General features: G+C 48.5%; 1 pseudogene; it reads left to right on the top strand.

Moving 5' to 3' along the window:
- The first annotated feature begins 17527 nt into the window (after positions 1 to 17527).
- The window catches only part of LOC149325868 (uncharacterized), a 93462-nt pseudogene continuing 88352 nt past the window's right edge, over positions 17528 to 22637 (top strand).

Below are 22637 nucleotides of genomic sequence, written 5' to 3'. Positions count from 1 at the left end.
AGTGCTGTGAGCCTCGACATCGGGCGTAATCGCGGCAGATGGCGCTGGAATGCTGTTTTGCGTCACTCCGCCACGCGCTGGAGATCCCGCAAACTTTTGCTGCTGACAGTACTCCTTCCCTTCCTCGACCACTTCCACGCGCAGCTTTCAGAGGGATTCCTAAAGCAAAATGGTGCCATTGAGCTTTTTTCTACACTGCTACTCTAAAACATCGCCAGGGCTGGACAAGATATAGACATAGAAAGAATAACAATGCTCTACGCTGGGTCTGTTTCTTTTAATGAGCTGTATGACGAGGTTGTTGGTAAACTGGTAAATTGGTTTTTGAAGAAACAGAACGGCGCGATACCTGTCTCACATGTCGGTGGGCACCTGAACCGCGCCGTAAGACAGTGGGTAAACAAGGGAATGAGAAAAGAAAGGAAGAATACTTGCCGTAGTGTAGGTCTGGGGAAGAATTTCGGGCAAATGTGGATCTTTAACGTGCACTGATATATGGCACTGCACACGACCACCATCTGCGTTTCGCCTTTATGGAAACGCGGCTGCCGCGGTCGGGTACGCAACCTGGCATTCCGGTTGTGAAGCCAGTGGCGGTTCCGCAGTCATTGACTTAAAAGAAAAATGAAAGAGCAGCGATATTAATCCCCCCTAGGCGTTGTAGGCGTTTAAAAGTACCTTTTGCTGGGCTAGTTGGTGTGACATTGTGTTCGTAAGCACCACTTCTATCTCTCTACGATTAAGTGAGCACAGATTGTTAAAAAATACGCGATTATGAGAAGTTATCGTCCGTGTGTGTGTGTGTGTGTGTGCGTGCGTGCGTGCGTGCGTGCGTGTGTGTGTGTGTGTGTGTGTGTGTGTGTGTGTGTGTGTGTGTGGGTGGGTGTGCGGGTGCGCGTGTGCGCGTGTGCGCGTGTGCGCGTGTGTGTGTGTGTGTGTTTGCCATGTGGGAAATGCGCATGCGTTCACCTTCTTCGGGCTATATATATGCTACATGTGACTTTCAATAAACTTAGAGTCAGCGCCCGTCCTGTCCGTCTCTCTGTATGGTTTGTCTACAATTTAGCCTTGTAGGCGGCATTTGCCCGAAGGCTTTGTATCCAGACATCCATCGTGTACTTAAGTGGAGTTGTTTCTTGGGCTGCAGATTCCGGACACTTTGCTCGTCAGCACCACCGAACCGGAACGATCACTTTCATTCAAGGCTCCGAATTTTCGTCTTATTTCAGAGCTACGACGTCGTGTGCACATAGGGTGTGAACTTCTTAACATACACCGGGATATTGTTTTCAGTGCAGAAACTGTCTTTTCGCGTCTTTGCGCAGACCGCCGGCGGCTTCGGCGGAATGGGAAGCCTGAACGCCAGTTAAGGGCCTCCTTTTATGCTTTTTGTGCATTAGGATGCGACGGTGAACGAACGATTTTGCATAATGTTCGGCTTGTAGCGGAACTAACACAAGTCTCATATATTGCCGTGGCCGTATTTTAAGAGCGCTCTTTTCTCTCGCGCGACAGCTCCGCGTTTAATTTCAGACAGTGGCCCTTGCGTTAACGTAAGAAGTTGGGCTAGCTGGTACGCATTCACGGTTAACGAGCGCAAAAAGACAAAGACGAAGAGAGGAACCGATATAAACGCTCAGTGGCCCTTACTTTTGTGCTTCAGTAACTATTCAGAAATTTTCGGCCAAATTTCTGTTCTCTGCTGTTTATTGTTGAAAAGATTGATATACGTAGTCATGGCTCCATTATGAGAAGCGGAAGTTTATGCAGAAAAGAGTCACACTTCGTCATCGAACGACATATGGCACTCCTTTTTGGTTTTGGGCACAATGAAACCAATTAAAAATAGCTTGTCACATCATCCTACTTTTTCACCCTTTGCATTCTCCGCAAACCATCGTAAACTAGAGCGGAAATAAAAACCGCTTTTCCTAAAGCGCCTCTGCGGCCGGGCGCAGGTTAAGATGCATGGGGCAAAAGTTCGGACAAACAACATTCTTTCGCAGTTGCTGACTTTGTTCTTTATCCAAAGCTGTTGTGTGATTGTATTTTATGTCAAAATATAGTTCATAGCCGCGATTATTTGTACGATTGTTTCTTTTTGTGAAAAAATAAAAGTTATTTGCGAACCATGTCCTTGACGTCCTGTGCGCACTCTTACATTTATATAAACACTACAGTAAACACAAGAATTAAACCTTCGGCGTCATTAAATTAGAAAAACGACTAAGATATTTTTTGGGCGGAGCTTATTTTCTTTTTACTTTTTCACCGGCGGTGTATAACACCCCCTGAAAAACATTTTTCCTTACAGCATCAACGCAAAACGTGAAATTCCCCTCCTTTTTCTTCGTGAGTACGACCAGAGCAGCCCTGGTTCTTTTCGATAGCTGAATGACATTCGCCATGACTCTTAATTGGGCTAGTTCGTTGCTATAATTCGACGTAGTGGCTAGCGCACAAGGAAGCCTCACATAGAAGGAATCCAGATAGGACAATCGCTAGACTTGTAACTGAATTTTATTTCGTAAAGGACGTATTTACAAAAGATTTTATATTCCATTCTCCTTTACTTGGGCCGCTGATGCCGCCAACAGTTTCAGTCCCGCCAAAGTGTCGTAAAGGATCCTAAAAAAGTCACGTGTTAGAAAAAGCCATGGGCGTTACTAAAAGTGATAAGGATGGAATGCAGAAGTGGACAAATCACGAAAGACGCACAGTACGGTCCACTGTTAAAGGGAACATGCGATCGCGTGGCCTCCGCGCTTTGCGGCGCGCTGCCGCCGAGAACTTGTGGGCATTGTCGGCACAAGAGACATGTGCAGTAAGCGCAGTTGCTGGTCTTTCCACGCATGCGCCTAATGCCGCATTTTCTCGCCGTATCTAGGCAGCAGGGCTTCGTGAAGCGCGGAGGCCACGCGATGGCATGTTTCCTTTAACTGTGGACCTTACTGTACATACGGCGTAAACCCGAGGGAAAATATGAAAGGTGAGCACACAAAAAAACGAAACACGACTGTGATGGTAAACAAAGCTGGAAAACGTCAAGGTAAAGGCCAAAACAGAACTATGTATTTTCAGCGTGGCGTACAACAGATGATGATGATAGTAATAATAATAATAATAATAATGTTTATTTTTCCATCAAAAATTGCGAAATTTGTTTTTTTTTATTTTTAAATAAAACGAAAAGACAACAAAAACCACCCCAACCCGTCGAACAAAGGCGAAAACAACAAAAGTGAAAAAGACAGATACGAGACAACTACTACCGCAAATACACAGGTACAGGCTAGAAGACACAAAAGAATATTGCTCTAGGAGGGAGGGGTAATTATACCCGCCAAAAACATAACGAAGGCTAAGTTGAACAAAAAATTAAACACCAGCTGACCGGTTGGCAGCAAAAGTAGCGCAAACTCATAATGTATGGGGGGCTGCGTACTGTCCTAAGAATTTTGCTTCTTTATTGGAGTTCTATTGGAGTTCGTCTTTATTGGAGTCCTGCTCAGGCACTTTCATCAATGTGCTTCGGTACACTGATGATTTCGTTATGCTGTACAACTCGACCCAGGCGTTAGCTGAAATGGAAGCAGTGGAGACTATAACTGAAGTGCTTCGAAAAGGTGCGGAGGGGCTGAGGTTCGCGCATGAGCTTTCTGCCAGTAACTGTCTGCAGTTGCTAAATATATCTTTTTTTTTCCTTAGTGATTAAGAACGGTTATTTTTTCACATAATATGGCCCATTCGAAGTTAGTCAGAAGAAGCATTGTGCTGAACTGTATGTGTGGTGCTCTCTACAAGTCTTGCCCTTACTTGATTCCCAATAGCGTCAGTGAGCAGGGGCCATGGCTGAGAAAATCGGGCTATCTGGCGGAAGTCATAGTGTCCGTAGCAGAAGGCCTCGTTCAAGAGGTATATAAGGCGGTTTACGCTAAGGACACTGAAGAGTGCACCAGCAAGAGCATGCATACGAGAGGCTGCGAGTTTGAAGATTATTCAAAAAGTTTGACGACGAGTTACGAGGTCAACGCAAAGCTCGGCCATGAGAAGAGTAATGAGATTGAACGTTCCCCCACTGAAGTATCATGCTCAAAACGATGTTAATAATCCATCTGAAAACATTCGAAAATCCGAAGTGATCTTGCTATCAATGTGTGGCTTGAGCTGAAGCGCACATAGCGGTTAACCTACCTCAACCAAATAGCCATGTTCCCCATTAAATGCTTCATGTTAAAAAAATTCCATGAAAATGCACACAAGATATGCATTGCAATATGTTTTCAAGGTAATGGAAATCACTTCAAGAAACAGCACTGCAGTGTTCTGGCCCTTCGGAGAGTGTCCACTTTGTGCAAAGCACTTTCCAACCTTTAAACTTGACAACTTGCACACCAGAGGCCGAAAATTGAAACTGAACCTTATCGAAGCTTCGGTTAGCAAAACGCACATGCCCGCACAAATGAACTCTGCAAAATATTTTCTCAAATCTCTTGTGACACAGAGCAGAACAGAAATGAAAATCGCCAACTCGCAACAAATGGCGATACAAAACATCACAGACTTTTGGGAGATGTTCAGTGTCCTCAGTTAATACAAGAAAGCGCGATTTAAGCAGCCGGATATAACGAAAAGCTTCTTTCGATGGCACAGTCAGATTGCCAAACAGTTTGCTAGGCACGTGGCACGCATTCAGAATAGTGAAATACTGGTGGGGACTGTTCACAGTCTCACTGTCGTCTTTCAGTAACTGCAGACAACTGCAAGCTTTACCTGAGTTCCCAACAAAAAGTTTTTTCAGAAAGCCAGACACATTATAAGCTGCAGATTCATCAATGAAGTGAGAATGAACATCAGTTGAAAGTTCAGAACGGTCGTCCAACGAAGAAAAGTCAAATCAGGCTGCGCACACTCCTGAATGCTAACAAGAGATTCACTATTGAGAGAGAATGGCGAGAGCTCGTGAAGATGGTCCCTTCGATCGTTCTCCACATTTCCATGTTCGGATAGCTTGGACAGCTTTCTGATGCAGTTATGCTTCAGAGCAGAAATAAATCGTGGCACATTTGGTTTTGTGTTACAACCTTTTTTCTGTATGATGTGAGCAAATATGTTTCCAAGGGGATCCTGTTGGAGTCTTCGCGTGAGCAGGCATTCAAAGCCGTAGTTTTTTGGATGTGACCCCAGAGCAGACCGACAGCCTGAATTGTAATCTGGCGCCCGACAACCGTTTGCGCTTGATGTCTGCCGTCAAACTGTCATGATGCAATCAAAAGAAGTTGTCTTCGATGGAAGTCAGTCAACACGGAATCCCTGTTCTTAATTGCGTGGTGGTGCTTCTGCAGATATTTTTTGGTACTCGAGCTATTCAGAGAATTTAAAAGGTTGTCCATGCAGTCACAAATATGTGCTGTAGCCAAGCCTGAAGCAGGTAGTCATTTGCATAAAGGATCTCCATGATTGCAATGGACACCAACGCACTCAGAACCTTTACTGCTCTGCTGACCTTCATATTTGCAAAAGGTCGGTTAAAGATGTGTCATTCTGTTAACTTTAGAGCCAATTGCAACTCATCTGTGCATTCGAAAAGGCTGACAATGTGTGACTAGTCAAAAATGTCGTCCCCAATGCGCAGCTAGTGGGCTTGGACTTCACTGCGTGTTGTTTAATCAAATGAAAGATGAAATACATCAAAGATGAAATACACTAGCCTACCGCCAACTTCAAAGGTAATGCCTAGCCGGTTAGCGAGACTGACATTTGAAGTTCCTGGTCACAAATTACCGCTTTTACTCTAATGTTGACTCTTCTAACCTCCGAAATGAGCGACACCTGTTGGCTGTGAATGACATACGATGGTGTTTACCATTGCCCTATAGCAAAAGACTACTGGATGGACCCCCTTTCTAGAAACACCAGCAAGGAGAACAACCATAGCCCTTTCAGCAATGGTCGAAGCGCGGAAAATACCATCGTCTGTAAAACTATGGAAAAAATCCTGTGTAACATAATATCAAATATTGTTTTTAGCGGTATTTCATCAAAAATTAGTGCACAAGCTCGGCCACGTTCATTCCAACTTTGAGTACTTGCTCCTACGGAAGGAATGACTCCTGGTACCATCTTAACGCTGGATAGCTATCTTTTAATTGAACGCTACGAGGGAAGAGCAAAATATGCTGCCAGAAACCTGTATGCTCGCGGGCCACGATAGTCTCAGTGTGGGGCAAATTTCATGAACCACAGTGGAAACCGCTTGCCTTTGCTTTTTGGCCTCAAGCGAATATGTGCAGAGAGAAGTTTGAAACCTTCCTCAGTGACATACGGCTGGATAATGGCAAGGGCCTCTGAGATCAATGACGGAGCCTTTCGCCGCTGTCTCTGCAGACTTTTGATAGTTTTCCGCTGGCTTGCTATCTTGGTTTGAATACGTTTGTTGAGGGTTTGCGGGGTCGCAGCGGAGCAACAGAGTAAGAAGCATGGCAGGCTTCTAGTTCCGAACAGCCCGTGCCGGGCGTGCGCTCCGAGCACGCGCTGTCCATCTTTATCCCTTTCGGCCCTGGTGTCCTATAAAAAGGACACGAAGCAAAACGGCTATAAGTCATGATTAAAATGCCCAATAATCTGAAACAAGAACTGAGCCGACTCCCAAGGCATCCCTATAAGCACAGACATCAATTTCTCCTTCGTCTTCCTCATCGTAGCGCCGAGAGTAAACAAACAAAATGGCGGAAGATGGGAACGGCAGCTGCAATGGTAAGTGCTATTTTGCCATTTTTTTACTCCATACCTAAGAGCGTGTTCGCGATTAGAATTTTGCAGGTTGTTTCAAAGACACTAAAGGCTTTAAAAGTTGCAGAACGTTTTCTTTGCGGTTATTACATTTGTCACAGCACGCCGCGATATGTGTGTCCTATATATAGGACACCAGGCTTCAGTGGTTATAAACCACCGGCGCGTGTTGCATGCAGTGCGGAACATTTTTTTTTTGGTAATGCCTAATTTTTGTTTTTGTTTTATTTCAGAGGCAAAAACTGTGACCTTACTCAACGGCAAAGCGGCCTCGATTAAGACATCGGCGTCTCGAGGATCCAGATGTCATTTTTTGCTGCACTGAAGGATGGTTACGTGTCGGAGGTTGAAGACGCTGAGGACGACGTGGATTTGAGCTCTGGACTGCCTCCAGCGGTGATGAAGTTGACAAAGCAACACTAGAAGACCCCGTTCCCGTACCCGTATTTTTCTCGGTACGGGCCGAAGAGTGTTTTTTGCTGTTCTTGCCGAGGAAACAAACATGTATTCTATTTATCAAGAAGGAAAATCCGTTGAGGTGACGAAGAAGAAATCAGAAAGCTGATTTCACAGCATTTAGCGATGGGTGTCTTTCGCTAGCCACGGTTAGAATCTGCGTGCACATTGTAGACGTGAACGGAGACCTGTTGTGAACGCCCTGCCTTCACTACGGCGAACGCTATGCTTTCAATACGGCGAACGCTATGCCTGCACTACTGCGAACGCTATGCCTCACAACGGCGAACGCCAAGCGCATGCTCCTCACGCTTTCCCTCGTCCCTTTCTCTGCTTACCCCTCGCCCGGTCACGCTATGTAAGCTGGCTGATCGGGATGAATAAACGCTCTTTCTATCCCGAGCGTCCGTTTGTGTTTCATGGGAGCACGGCACGCGCATTGCGCGTTCTAGCTTTGTAACAAGACCACACCACTAATTATCCTTTCTGGAAGGTCACAACAGATATGGACACATTTCGTGAAAGATGCCTGCCTAAACCTCTCTTTCGAGGAGCATCTCTGCAGCGATGAGCAAATCATTCCGTTCAAAGGACAGCGGGACATAAAACAATACATCAAAGGGAAACCAAATACGTGGGAAGTGAAAGTTTTCATGCTGTGCGCCGCCTCGGGGATTACCTACGAGTTCGTCGTTTATCAAGGTTCATCCACTGAACTTATTCCAGCTGTTTCAAAACTTTTAACACGGATTAATCGACGTCCAGTATTAGCTGCACCTCAAGGCAACCAGCATGTTTGTTCTCAATATTTGAATTTTTGTGAAAGTCTTGAAATAAAGAGTAATGTCAAACTTTGCTTTTTTTGTTCTTGCAACCACTAAGCCCTGGTGTCCTATATATAGGACACGGCGCCATCTTTAAAACCAAGGTAGTTCTAGAGAAGTTTTTTGCACTAGTGTGTTCCTTGGGTGGCAGTGAAGCAAAATAACACTTTAGAAAAATTCCCGAAGTAGCAAAAAAAATTCAGGGCTGAAAGGGTTAATTTCCTCTATCGCGGGAACGCTGATCTCAGCGCCTGCGCTTTATAGCGTCGCCGGGCGCTATAGGGCCCCCCGCCTAAACGGGACGTCGAAATTTGCGCGCCGATGGGGTAGAGGTGGAGGTCACACGATGGAGTGTCCGGTAAGTCCATGTCAGGGGCCGGGAAGAGCCGTCGGGTGGAGTGCGCGAGCTCAGGTGGACTAGCCTGGCTGCTGCGCAACGGGCGAATGATGCAGGGTGCCGAGCTGACAAAGGATATTAGGGCAATGGAGGCCATGGTCGGGCCGTCACCGACTGTAGTGCTGCCCGCTGGCACAAGTGTCATTGGTGTTGGACCGTTGCAGCTGATTTCGGCGGGAAGCTGGCACACAGAGTACGCCGGCGCAAGCAAGGGAGCGGCCGAAACGGCTCCGTGGACAGATGTGGTCTTTATCGTGTTGTCGTGTCGCTGCTGTAGCGCCAGCTTCATATCGTCCAAGTAGGTTGCAATGGCTGGCTTACATGGCTCAGGTGCTCCTGATGTAGGGCGCGAGCAGTGCGGGCCGGCCACTAGGGTTGGCACAGGTGTGGCCGACGAGATAACGGTCACAGCTGTGGTGATGACGGAGGAAGTTGCTCGGTTCAATGCCAGGTGCTTGGGTGAAACGGGAGTGGCAGTCCGGAGCGACTGGCCAGTGCTTATTTGCGGGTGGGCATGGTCGGCTGTGGGTGGCGGGAATGGGCATGAGGTGGCGGCCCAGCTAGCGGTGTCAGGCTGCTTTGAAGATGCAAACACCGGCGGAGAGCAAGAAGGACCCACATCAGTGGACTGGTCGGGCTTTAGAGCAAGCGCTGACACCGGGTCAGGAACCTTTTCAGGTAAAGTGGGGCTGTTGGCAACCGCCATGTTTGTTACTGCTGTCACCGGGTTGGCCTTCTCATCATGCTCCTGATGGCATTTAGTGCTCTGCGGACCTTCTGAGGGGCTGGGAGTGGGACAAGCAGGCTTGGTCGTTGTCGAGGGCTCTTTAGCATCAGCGGGCGGCGGCTTCAACCTCACAGCAGAGGCCTGCAGAGCTGTTGGCGGTAGTGACGAGGTAGATGGAGATGCCCGAAGCCTCGGCACGGCTGCTGCCGCAAAGTCATCCTTGGCTGCAGGAGGCTCTGGCGACAAAGCCACTGAAGCGCAAGGAGGCAGGGCCAGAGACGCGGGTAGCATAGTAGTGGGAGCAGGACGCGAGGCGAAGGTCGTGCGGATCGCACCTGGAGTGGCGTCGAGAGGGACGGCCAGGCTGGAAACGCTGTGCAGGAGTGGCGGCGAGGCGGCGAGGGGCTGCTGAGGCGGGCCGGGTTCTGATGAAGGCTGCGTGGGCGCGAGCGAGGCTGGAGCAGGGCCAGAGGCTGGCGGCGGCGAAAACGGGTCTGCTGCGTCGTAGAGTGGCGGCGGAACATAGTAGGCGCCGAAGTCAGCCACGACGGCCGCACGCAGCTCATCGTATGGCCGGCAGCCGAAGGCAGAGTAGGTGAGCCGACGCAGGAGGTCGGGCGGGAGGATGTCGCAAAGGACTGCGTGTTTAAACGGCTGGATGGTAGCCTCCAGTTGGGCGAACCACCCGCCGACGCATGCAGGCCGGAACGCTGGGAGCGGCGGTTAGAAATTTGGGTCCTGCCAGTACGCCATGCTGGAACGCCGCTAAGATAGAAGGCACGGTTCGCCGGGTCACCACTGTTGAGGATTTGCGGGGTCGCACCGGAGCACCAGAGTAAGATGACCAGCGCGGAAAGCTTCTAGTTCCGAACAGCCCGTGCCGGGCGTGCGCTCCGAGCACGCGCTGTCCATTTTATTCTCCTCTATCGCGGGAACGCCGATCTCAGCGCCTGCGCTTTATAGCGTCGCCGGGCGCTATACGTTTAATGGTCCGTTTGTACCTCTTTGATGAAGAGCTGGTCTCAGGTACCATCGAAACTGCTGCAACAGAGAAAAATAATGATATAAGAGCGAACAGCAAATTATCTCTTACGAGCACTGCCTTCACTTACTGCTTCCGGTTTGGTTTATTGGGTTTAAATGTACCAAAGCGACTCAGGCTATGATGGACGCCGTAGGGACGGGCTCCTGAAATTTCGACCACCTGGGTTCTTTAACGTGCACTGACATCGCACAGTAAACGGGCCTCTACAATTTCTCCTCCGAAAAAATTCAACCGCCGCGGCCGGGATCGAACCCGCGTCTTTCGGGCAGGCAGCCGAGCGCCGTAACCAATGAGCCACCGCGGCGGGGCTGCCCTCCCTTATTTATGACCAATCTGAATGAAGGGTATAATGAATACAGGAAGTGTTAATAGCTCCGTCGTAGACACCGCTTTGAAAGAAGCTTACTGATGCTAAATATTGCAAGCGCAATTCCATTGTGTCTCCTCGGTTTGAAAGGAGCCGTGAGCATAGCCACTCTATGGTGTTAAGGAGTGTCACATAGTCAATCGGAGAGCAATGTTTGGTAATATTGGAACAAGAATGCGATTGCAGCTGTGCATGGTCCTCCCCGAACTAGTGGTGGGCGTTCAAAAATGACTAAGCAACAGGGAAAGTAAGGCTGACCGGGAAGAGAGTACATGCATATAAACGTGCCTAAGGCCTGACGCAACGTTTTTGCGGATTTCCAGCCCTTCCAGGCTTTGAAATACGAGCCACGCCGACTGTGCGCAAGGATACGGGATACGGCGTGCAGTGCGCAATGCGCTTCACGACAAGGAAAACAATATATCCGCATTTGTCACAGTAATAAACAGGTCCAAAGTTTCATGACTGCGCAGGAATTTCGCCTAAGACTGCACCGCGCGATGAGTCCATGCTGTATTCATTCGTGCTCTGGGACCCCATGCCTACCTCATACCACTCCCTTACTTTTGTAAACAAACCACTTACACGGCCACCGTGCGTCTTCCGTCGTATGTTAACAGCTCACTGCGATGTAAAAACGCAACAGTTGCTTGTGCGGACTCTTTATGTCTGCGTTTTCAAGCATTATTTCTGCAAGAAATGTGTCTTACCTGCTGTCGTACATTAGAAAAGTCGTTTCTGCAACACAGCAACACCGACGAAGCCTACGCCCACACTCACGTGCGGATAACAGTGCAGACGACGGTCGAAAAAAAAAAACTCCGATATGTTTTTCAACTCATTGCGTCTTCATATACATAATTATTTACCAACCATAAGTTTGTGTGCTTTACGATAAGAACGTTTATTTTCCCGTTTGCGTCTTCTAGCTTTCGGTGAGAATACTGGACACTTCCGTAGTGTGTGCCGTTCTTCCTGAGACGAGTTTCTGCCGATTGTTCTCACTTTACTTTTTCTTTCTCTATGGCGCAGGGATCACCATTGAGCACCTCCACCAGACGTCACGTAGTGGTGACGGCAGTCATAAAGACAGCAGAAAAGAGCTCCTAGTTGAATCTATTAACTGCGCGGACTTGCGCACACGAAGAACAGAATGTATAAGATCACTTGCTGCTGGGCTAGTTGGTTCTGGTTCATAATTAAATAGTTTTAAGGCGCAAAAAACAGGCCAGACACATAGGTAGATGACAGGACGAAGCACCAACTTCCATTTGATTTTATTGCATGCATGAAACGCACTTTTATAGCTTGTCGTCACATGCACCGGTGGGTCACCTAAAGCTCAGGAACGACATGATAAGGCGCGCTCCAGGAATTCCTTTTCATTGTTATACAATACAATTGATGTGTAGCTTACGCACAAGTTGCCTTTCTTTTTGACAAAAAACGTTTCGATCAACTCCCTAGCATTAGCATCATTCCTTTTGCCCAGAATGCGCACATCAGTGAAGCATGGCTGACAACAGCGGGACGGGCACTTACTAATGTGTTTAGTTCGATGTGTGCCTTCCTTTTTCTGCTCTACATTTCTCTCATGTTCCCTCGTTCGCTCATTCAGGCACCTGCCTGTCTGACCTATATAGGAATGCCCGCAAGACAGGGGGATTTCGTAGACAAGCCCTTCAGCACATTTCACGACCAGGCTCTTGTGCCTTCTTCCGCAGCCTCGTTCCTTGGTGTTGTCTTTATCGGTACGGAAGCAAAAGCCAACTAGCTTCCCCCCTCTCCGCTCCCCCCCCCCCCCAAAAAAAAAAGCCTTTGCAGATTTCCCGAACGTCCGTTTTCGGGATCTCATACGGCGAGATGTGATTTTTGACCTAGAATTGGAAAGCTTTTTCGTCTGTGATGCGTCAAGTAGTCCCCTACTTTAGACGTTTACCGTGTTAGCCGCTGCCTTATTACACACAATTCTACGTTCTGCAGGTTTAATTATTTATTTATTTAATTTAGTACCTCAAGTACCCCAAACAAGGGGCATTACATGAGGGGTGGGTTGTACAGCAATATCAACAGAAAACGAGCATATTCTGTACAATGCCAACATAACGCTTCAAAATACGAATGAAACAGGCAAAAAGCTCAGAAAAACACAATGCAGAACGCTCATATGCTTTCGAATACAAAAGAAAAAAACAAGACGAATTAAAGACAGGAAGAAGCGGTGAACGGTGGGGAAGAATTAAATGACAGATTAGAGAACAGTGAAAGCCGCATAGTAAAACATAGTGCAATAGGTCAACGTTACAGGGGAAAGGTACACGAAAACATAAAATATGTCTGAAGATTTAAGCTTATCTTTGAATGTAAGCGTGTTTACTAATATGACAACGGCATTGGGAAGGCCGTTCCGACCTTTTGCTGCTGGGATGAAGATAGACTGCGCAAATGTTGGCATTTTTGGGCAAGGGCATGACAACTGTTTACTGTTTTTGTGACGAGCTGAATACAGGGTTTAAGAGCGTACTTTGTTGGGCTAGTCGGTCAATCATGGCGAATACAAGGGGGGGGGGGGGGGGGTACTGCGCACAAAAAAACAACGACAAGAAGATAACACAACAAGCGCAGACTCGAGACAAACTTTATTTGAAAACACGACACTCCTTTTATAGTTTAAACTGTCACATCACACACATGTGGAAACCAAAAACCTTTCTTCATTCTGATACAGTTTGATAGAAGGGTCACTTACGCAATCTTTATCCATCTGTTTTATGCAAAACGCCTCCGCCAACTCACGCGCCACCTGGTCACGGCTCCTCCTCAAAACTTTTGTATCTGTCAGCAAAGGCGGGCAAGGGTTATTGCGCGTAGCACCCGGGCATGCGCCACAATGCAGGGGTAAATTCGACCCTGTCCCTGATTTCATGGAAAGCTGGTGTTTCCTTAAGCGCTCATTCAGACATCGGCCTGTCTGACCGATGTATACCCTGCCACAGGTGAGGGGAATCTGGTATACGACACCCGTCTGGCACCGGACAAAACGAGTGGCATGACGCTTCTCGCAGTCCGCTTTCCTCTTCCCTCCGGACATGACCTGAGGGCACAATGAGGCCAACTTCCATGGGGCGGTAAAAACTACCGGCACGCCGTACCGTTTCGCCACGTTCTTCAAGTTGTGGGAAATTCTGTGAATATACGGTAGAACCGCTGGCCTCATTTCCTTAGAACGGCCACTGTCCCGGCGCGTCCTATCTTTCAGTTTGCGCAGAAGCTTCTCTGTCACTGCAACAATGACTGAAGCAGGAAAACCAGCTTTCGTCATCCTAATTACCTGATTATTGAGGCTCTCGTGCACCAGGTGAGTGCAAGACTTAGACAAGGCGCCCTGCAGGCAATACGTTCCGATAGCCCGTTTAACTGTATTGGAATGTACTGACCTGAACGGCAACAGGTCTTTCCGTGCACGTGGTAAGTACATCCAGCAAACGTGATCTGGTGTTAAAGTCAGGTTAATATCTAAAAACTGTAGCTTGTCATGTTCCGGTAACTCGTGAGTAAAGGTTAGACCCTTTCCATGTCGTCTGAAAATCGATAAAAATTCTTCCACAATCACAGTGTGCGTCGCGCCAGGTCGATCTTTAAGAAACACTAAATGGTCATCAACGCACCTAAATATTTTCAGAGTTGTCTCATCGTCAAAATAGCGCACCAGATCACAGTCAATGCTGGACAAGAAGATTTGAGCCAGTACATTTGCCACTTCATTAGGTACGTTGATGACTATTTAGTGTTTCTTAAAGATCGACCTGGCGCGACGCACACTGTGATTGTGGAATAATTTTTATCGATTTTCACACATGGGAAGGGTCTAACCTTTACTCACGAGTTACCGGAACATGACAAGCTACAGTTTTTAGATATTAACCTGACTTTAACACCAGATCACGTTTGCTGGATGTACTTACCACGTGCACGGAAAGACCTGTTGCCGTTCAGGTCAGCACATTCCAATACAGTTAAACGGGCTATCGGAACGTATTGCCTGCAGGGCGCCTTGTCTAAGTCTTGCGCTCAGCTGGTGCACGAGAGCCTCAATAATCAAGTAATTAGGATGACGAAGGCTGGTTTTCCTGCTTCAATCATTGTTGCAGTGGCAGAGAAGCTTCTGCGCAAACTGAAAGATAGCACATGCCGGGATTGTGGCCGTTCTGAGGAAATGAGGCCAGCGGTTCTACCGTATATTCACAGAATTTCCCACGACTTGAAGAACGTGGCGAAACGGTACGGCGTGCCGGTAGTTTTTACCGCCCCATGCAAGTTGGCCTCATTGTGCCCTCGGGTCATGTCCGGAGGGAAGAGGAAAGCGGACTGCGAGAAGCGTCATGCCACTCGTTTTGTCAGGTGCCAGACGGGTGTCGTATACCAGATTCCCCTCACCTGTGGCAGGGTATACATCGGTCAGACAGGCCGATGTCTGAATGAGCGCTTAAGGGAACACCAGCTTTCCCTGAAATCAGGGACAGGGTCGAATTTACCCCTGCATTGTGGCGCATGCCCGGATGCTACGCGCAATAACCCTTGCCTGCCTTTGCTGGCAGTATACAAAAGTTTTGAGGAGGTGCTGTGACGAGGTGGCGCGTGAGTTGGCGGAGGCGTTTTGCATAAAACAGATGGATAAAGATTGCGTAAGTGACCCTTCTATCAAACTGTATCAGAATGAAGAAAGGTTTTTGGTTTCCACATGTGTGTGATGTGACAGTTTGAAACTATAAAAGGAGTGTCGTGTTTTTAAATAAAGTTAGTCGCGAGTGTCTGCGCTTGTTGTGTTATCTTCTTGTCCTTGTATTTTTGTGCGCAGTATACCTTCCGCCCCCCCCCCCCCCTTGTATTCACCCTGAATACAGGGAGTGTTTTGTTATGTAGAAGCTTAACGAAAATGAATAGCAGAAACGATGACAAATGGCTAAACTGGCTAGTTTTCGACGGTGCTTTAATAATGGCAAGCTGGATCGGTTCTTCATATCGGTTATACTTGTGTAGGATGAATAATCAGAATGAACAAATCAAATGGCGTGATTTTGATAGTTTCTATGCTCTCAGAAAGGTATTCCTCAGGGGGGTGTGACATGCGGCTGCATATTCTAATTTTCGGCTCATTAACGTGGTGTAGACTAGTAATTCCACATGTGCTGGGGCAAACTTCATTGAGCGTTCAAGATACCCAAGGGATCGCCTGGATGCTGCGGTGATGTGTTTGATGTGCGTTGACCATGTAAGATCGTCAGACAGGTGTAATCCAAGATATTTGTATGCTTCAGTAGCATGTAAACAAGAACCACAGATAAAATAGCTATCTGGTATTAAGTTGGAGCGTCTATGGAAATGCATGACCTTACACTTAGCAATATTTAAAGACATTTGCCATTTGTCACACCAGTTTCCTGCTGCTAGTAAGTAACATTGTAAGCTAATACTGTCTTACAACAGTATTAGTTATACGAGTGCAATTTGTACGTGACTGTCGAGGTATTATGGTCCCGCCGTGCCCTCACAGTTACTTTTGCGCTTCATGACTGGCATGGTCATTCAATTTGAAATGCTGTGAGATAAATATATCGGTTTTGTTTTTGTGTTTAATGGGGGTTTAACGTCCCAAAGCGACTCAAGCTATGAGGGACGCTGTAACGAAGGGCTCCGGAAGTTTCGACCGCCTGGAATTCTTTAGCACTGACATCGCACATACGCAGGCCGCTAGAATCTTTCCTCGATCGAAATTCGACCATGGCCTAAATATATATAACTAAGTTAATGGTTACGTAAGCAATATTCATATATAAATCAGATTGAATTGCACATGATATGAATTACATGTGAATATATATATGACTTATATATGAGTATACATGTCAATTACATATGAATATTGTTCACGTAACAGTTAGCATTCAAAGCATGAGTTATTGTGTAACATCTTATTGTTCGCCATTGATTTTAAAAAAGTACACAAAAATGTTGTACAAATAGAAGGTAAATAAAAAATATTTTCTTTTCTATTTTTTTTCTTTTTTGCATGCGGAAGTCCGTCCGCTCCCCCAAGAACCAATCGCTGGAACCGCCACTGGCTCTCCCCTACCTATGTGTCTTGTCTATTTTTTGCACCCTAAAACTATTTAATTATGAAGAACTGAATGACTCGGGTGTTGGGCTCGACGCGCCGTCTGCAGCGACGACAGTGGCGCCAGCGGGACTGGGCTACGTGAATAACGGCCGGTTTCAGCACGCTGAGTGTGTGTGTGTATTTGTGTACGCGTTTGCTTCCGGTGTCCCGTTCTGGGAATTGTTTTGGTCGCGCACACGTGCGCCCGCCGGTGGCTCCTTACCCTCTCCTTCGAGGTCGAGAAACGGCCGTCGCCCCCTCCTTCTCGGCCGAGAGACACTGCTGGCTAGCCTTTGCGGCAGCCTTTGTCGGCGGCTGCGGCGGTGGGAAAGCGTGGCGGCGCAACCAGGGGACGGAGGCCCCTAAATCGGCTGTCGGCGGAAACGCGTCTGTTTGGATTCTCAAGTTCGCTCAAAACCGACAGCGGACCGACAACGAAAGGGAGTCCATCACGGTGCGAACGGCTCCGGCTTGACAGCGAGAATGTGTATATCACCTTAGTTGCCGCCAAAGGACTCCTAATTCCACGGAACGATGGGTGAACAAAATACACAAATCGACCATCTGTGCGTGGGAGGACCGGCGAGAGTGTGAATGTCCCGCCTTTTTGTCACGGTGGCGAGAGGGTGATGTTCCGCCCTTTTGTGGGCGGGTTTCGTCAAGGAATGTGATTGGCGATGTTCGAACAAACAAGTTTCCCCCAGATAGGTACCTAGGGAATTGAAAATGTATAAAACGTGGCTGCAGTGTGCTTCTAGGGGAGAGACTGCTGATAACCTGCTTTGTAAATAAAATCGTCTATCTTGTCTGGCAGTAACCGGCTGCATCTTATTCCGCACGTTGCTGGAGAGAAGAACAACTTCGGAGACCATCCCGAGGTACGAACCACAGGGCACTAACATATCTGGCGCAGTCGGCAGGATCTCCAGCGATGGGCGAATGAGAGCAGCAGCGGTGGACGGCGGACGAGACCGGTGGCGTGGACGGCGGACCCGAGAACGTCACTGAGGAGCCAGCGGCCTGCCGAAGCGAGTCCCTCCAGACCTGTGGAAGAAGAGAGCACCGCGGAGCGACTCTTCAGAAGTCAGGCGAGTGCCTCTTGGTTTCCTGTCGGGCGCAGTTGATGACAATGCCATATAACTTGCGAGACAGGGAGGTTAACACCACAGATGCGGAGTCGGACGGGGTAGAAAGCTTGCAGGAGTTGGCGGTGACCAGTGACGCGGTGGGGGATCTGAGTAGCGCCATGGCGGAAACAGCGTCGGAGCAGCAGATGAGAATGCTGGAGCTTCGATTTAAAATTGCTGAAGCAGAAAAAGAAAAGCAACGATTAATTCTGGAGAGCCAGAAGTTGCGAGCCCAAGAGCGGGCTGAGTCCCACGAAGAAGGTAACAGCGGAGCGCTAGCTGTGGATAGGTCAGAGGAGGATAGGCGCCTAAAATATGCAACCTTATTGAAAGGAGTACTAGCACCGATGCCGAGTCGGGAATTCCTAGTGCCCGGGTGGTTTGAGGATGTGGAGGCGACTCTTGATTCATATGACGTCCCGTCTGAGTGGCGGGCCGGGCTTGTCTTGCCACAGTTCAGTGAAAGAGCACGCGGATTGCTTTCTACGTTGACAGCCGAAGAAAGAAAGGACTATAGAAAAATGAAGCAAAGTATTCTAGATGGATTGAGGTTGTCAGCAGCAGAATATAGAAGGATGTTTGAGGGATCGGCAAAAGCAGCAGATGAGACATGGGGCCAATTTGCAATCCGGCTGGGAAACTATTTTGAATACTATACAAAAACCTCGAAGGCTACCACTTTTGCAGAATTAAAGCAGTTAATGGTCACAGACAGGTTGAAGGAGTGCTTAGCAGCTGAGGCACGGGCCCATATTGTTGTCAATGAGAATCAGAGGTTCCTTTCTCCGGGCGAAGTGGCCAAGCTGGCGGAGAGTTTCGACGAAAGCGTGAGATGCAAACCAGGGTCAGCAGCTCATTTGGGAGGCTATCGAAAGAGGCCGAGTGGGGACCAGAAGGAGCGGGCAGGTGCAACACCTCATCAATGGGAGAATTCTACTTTAAGAGGAATGAAAGGACGGTGCTTTGAATGCAAGTCACCGAATCACTTCGCTAGAGATTGCCCTCTCAAAAGGACAGGGGATAAGGCAGGCAGACGAGGCCAAGAAAAACCAGGAGACCGCGCCGTGGTGGCTAAAGTGAATGCTCCTTTGGAAGAAATAGCTCCCGCGAATGAGGTTGGCATGCAGGAAACAGAGAGGGTAGGTAGGAATTGCCTCGAAACAGTAACATTGAAAAGTTCGGAACAAAGCATTAATGCTGTGATTGATTCCGGGACTGAAATGACTGTTATCAGGCGAGCTCTAGTGCCGAAGTATGAGGCAGCTGGTTCCACAATAAAGCTGAGGGGAGCTTTCGGCGATGAAGTAAGAGCTGAGCTTGCATATGTGCCTCTCAGAGCAACAGAAGGTGCACCGTTTGTCTCGTTCGACAAGGCACAACCAGCTTTGCTATGTGCGCTGACAGACAAACTGTTGGCCGGAATAGACGCGCTCATAACTCCCGCAGACTACAGACAACTCCTTGAAGAAAGGGCAGTTGTAAACGAAGTTGTTTCAGAGGCAGAGACCGAAGGCGGTGAAAAGGAGACGACAGAGCATAAAAATCAGCAGACGGGTGCGTCCTTGGCGGTTACGGGAACGGACGAAGAAGCCGAGAAAAAGTAGAGCGCGCGGCAAGTTTTCCGTGAGGCTCAGGAAAATGACTCGTCGCTGCAGGAGGCTTGGAAGCAGGCTAGAGCTGGCACACATGGAATGATAATCCAGGATGAGTTACTCTATCACCAGGAGCACGTAGTGGGACGCATGTGCACACAGTTGGTGCTGCCATCGCATAAACGACAGGAAGCACTAGTGAGGGCACACGACTCGCCTTGGGCAGGACATTTGGGAGAGCGAAAGACTTTGCAGCGCATAAAAATGTCATTTTATTGGCCGACCATGGGCCGGGAGGTCAAGGAGCATTGTCAGTCCTGCCACCAGTGCCAAATCAGGGCCCCTATGAAAACACAGGACCGCGTACCCATAACGGCATTGGCCAGGCCTAGTGCACCATTCCAGGTGGTATACATGGATTGTATCGGTCCACTGGATCCACCATCAGCAAGGGGACATCGCTACGCACTATGTGTAGTTGATTTGCATACTAGATGGCCTGAGGTTGTTTGTTTGAGGTCCTTAACAGCTAAGGCTACCTGTGACGCGCTCACCCAGATATTTTCCAGAATGGGAGTGCCAGAGACCATATGCTCAGATCAGGGCACAAATTTTACATCAAATTTAACGCAAATTATGCTGCAGAAAATGGGAGCGACTCCCAGATTTTCCACTCCCGATCATCCACAAAGTAATGGACTGGTAGAGCGGTGGAACGGCACTTTTAAAAGGATGCTGTTTCACATTATAAGCGAGCATGGACGTGAGTGGGATCGAATGGTGCCATTCCTGCTTTGGGCTTATAGAGAGGTGCCACATGCCATCACGGGTAAATCACCGTTCGAGCTTATGTATGGTAGGATGCCTGTAGGACCTCTGGCTATACTGCAAAAGACGTGGTCAGGAGACTGGGTTGTTCCCGACTCATTGGCAGTGCCAGCAGCAGACTATCTCGATAAATTGAGAAATGATCTCGAGGAAGCCAGTAGGGAAGCGGCAAAAAGTAGCGAGCTCACGCAGCAAGCTTATGTGGGGAGGTACAACTTGAGGACCACCAACAAACAATTTTCTCCAGGTGACCAGGTTCTTTGGCTGGAGAAAGAAGGCGATGGGAAGTTAATGGCACACTGGAAAGGTCCAGTAACAGTTGTGGAAAAGGTGCGGCCATATAGCTATACGATTGAGCTAAGTGATGGCACGCGCCGATCGGTGCATGCAAATAAGCTTAGGCCATACAACGCGAGGGTCAACACTGTAGGCATAGTATTTGAAGGCGACACGGAGTTTGGAGAACTTCCCGCGTGGTCAGATACAACGACAGCAGTTGAGCAGCTGGAACGGGTAACTCTCAGCCATTTAGATCTGCTGCAGCAAAGGCAGGTAAGGGAACTAATCGGGAAGCACTGTGAGGTGTTCAGTGATAAACCTGGCCGCTGCAACTGGGGAGTGCACAAAATCAAGCTAAAAGATGGGGCGCAGCTGAAGCGTGCGTACCCTTACAAGGTGCCCATGGCACTAAGAAAGGAAGTTGACCGACAGGTGGCAGAGCTAAGGTCGTGGGGTTTGATATATCCGATAGAAAGCTCCCATGCACATCCCGTGGTGTGCGTTGCTAAGAAAGATGGCAGTGTCAGGTTATGCTGTGACTATCGCAAGCTGAATGAAGCAACGGAGCCTGATGCGTTTCCTATGAACCTGCCAGGTGACCTAATTTACGAGGTAGCGCAGGCAAAGTACATAACCCTGCTCGATATGCTAAGAGGATATTGGCAGATTCCGTTGGACGAAAGAGCCCAGGAGTACACAGCATTTGTCACCTCGTCTGGACAGTACGCTTGGAAGGTTATGCCGTTTGGACTGAGAAATTCGGCAAGCACCTACCAAAGAATAATCAATCAGATCCTTGTACCACATCGTGAATATGCGTGCGCATATATAGATGACATGTGCGTCTTCTCGCAGACATGGGAAGAGCACCTCCAACACCTCGGAAGGGTACTGGCTTCGCTAGCGGCCGCAGGGCTCACAGTTAATGTCACTAAGTGCCATTTCGCGCAGAAGGAAGTGCGGTTTCTGGGTCATATCGTGGGGTCAGGAAAACACGGCGCAGATCCAGAAAAGCTTAGAGCCATTCAAGAAATTCCTGTACCACAAACAAAAAGACAGCTGCATAGCTTTTTGGGGCTAGCAAATTATTACCGGGATTACGTTCCGGAGTATTCAAAGGTGGTGCTACCACTGACGAACCTGACCGGAAAGCGCGTGCCTCAGAAGATACCGTGGAAGGAGGATGCCGAGGGTGCTTTTATAAAGGTAAAGGAGTGTTTGACAAAGGCCGCAGCGTTGAGCGCACCCGATCTGAACAAAGAGTTCATTCTGGCCACTGATGCTTCAGATTATGCCGTCGGAGCATGTCTAGCACAGTTGGATGACGAAGGAAAAGAGCAACCCATTTCATTCCTGAGCAAGAAATTAAGCCCGGCCCAGTCACGATGGGCTACAATCGAGAAAGAAGCCTACGCCATCATTTGGGCGCTGGGAAAGCTTGACACGTGGCTGTTCGGTGCACGAATCAGGGTAATTACCGACCACAATCCCTTGAAATTTCTTACTCTGACCACGCCACTAAGCGCGAAGCTGACAAGGTGGGCGCTGGCTCTCCAGAAGTACAACATTGTAGTGGAGTACAAAAAGGGGTCTCTAAACGCAAATGCCGACGCTATGTCGCGTATGGTCGCCAATGACGAAAGCGAGTAAGATACCGTCGTCCGTTTTCGCGGCCTCGGTTTGCGAGAGGTATGGCATTGTTGGGTGCTGCGTTGGCGGGGGACCGAGGGGTACTTGTTGACAGATGAAGTGGGAGCAATGCGTCGAGCTCCTGGGATTGTTGTGTGCAGCAAGTTCGAAGACTGTGCCGCACAGTTTTGTGGGGAGGTGTTGGGCTCGACGCGCCGTCTGCAGCGACGACAGTGGCGCCAGCGGGACTGGGCTACGTGAATAACGGCCGGTTTCAGCACGCTGAGTGTGTGTGTGTATTTGTGTACGCGTTTGCTTCCGGTGTCCCGTTCTGGGAATTGTTTTGGTCGCGCACACGTGCGCCCGCCGGTGGCTCCTTACCCTCTCCTTCGAGGTCGAGAAACGGCCGTCGCCCCC

This window comes from Amblyomma mixtum, chromosome 10, assembly GCF_055824585.1.
Source record: "Amblyomma mixtum isolate Tamu chromosome 10, ASM5582458v1, whole genome shotgun sequence".
Lineage (NCBI taxonomy): Eukaryota > Metazoa > Arthropoda > Arachnida > Ixodida > Ixodidae > Amblyomma > Amblyomma mixtum.
The sequence above is the reverse complement of the archived record's forward strand: the minus strand, read 5'-3'. Positions and strand labels throughout refer to the sequence as shown.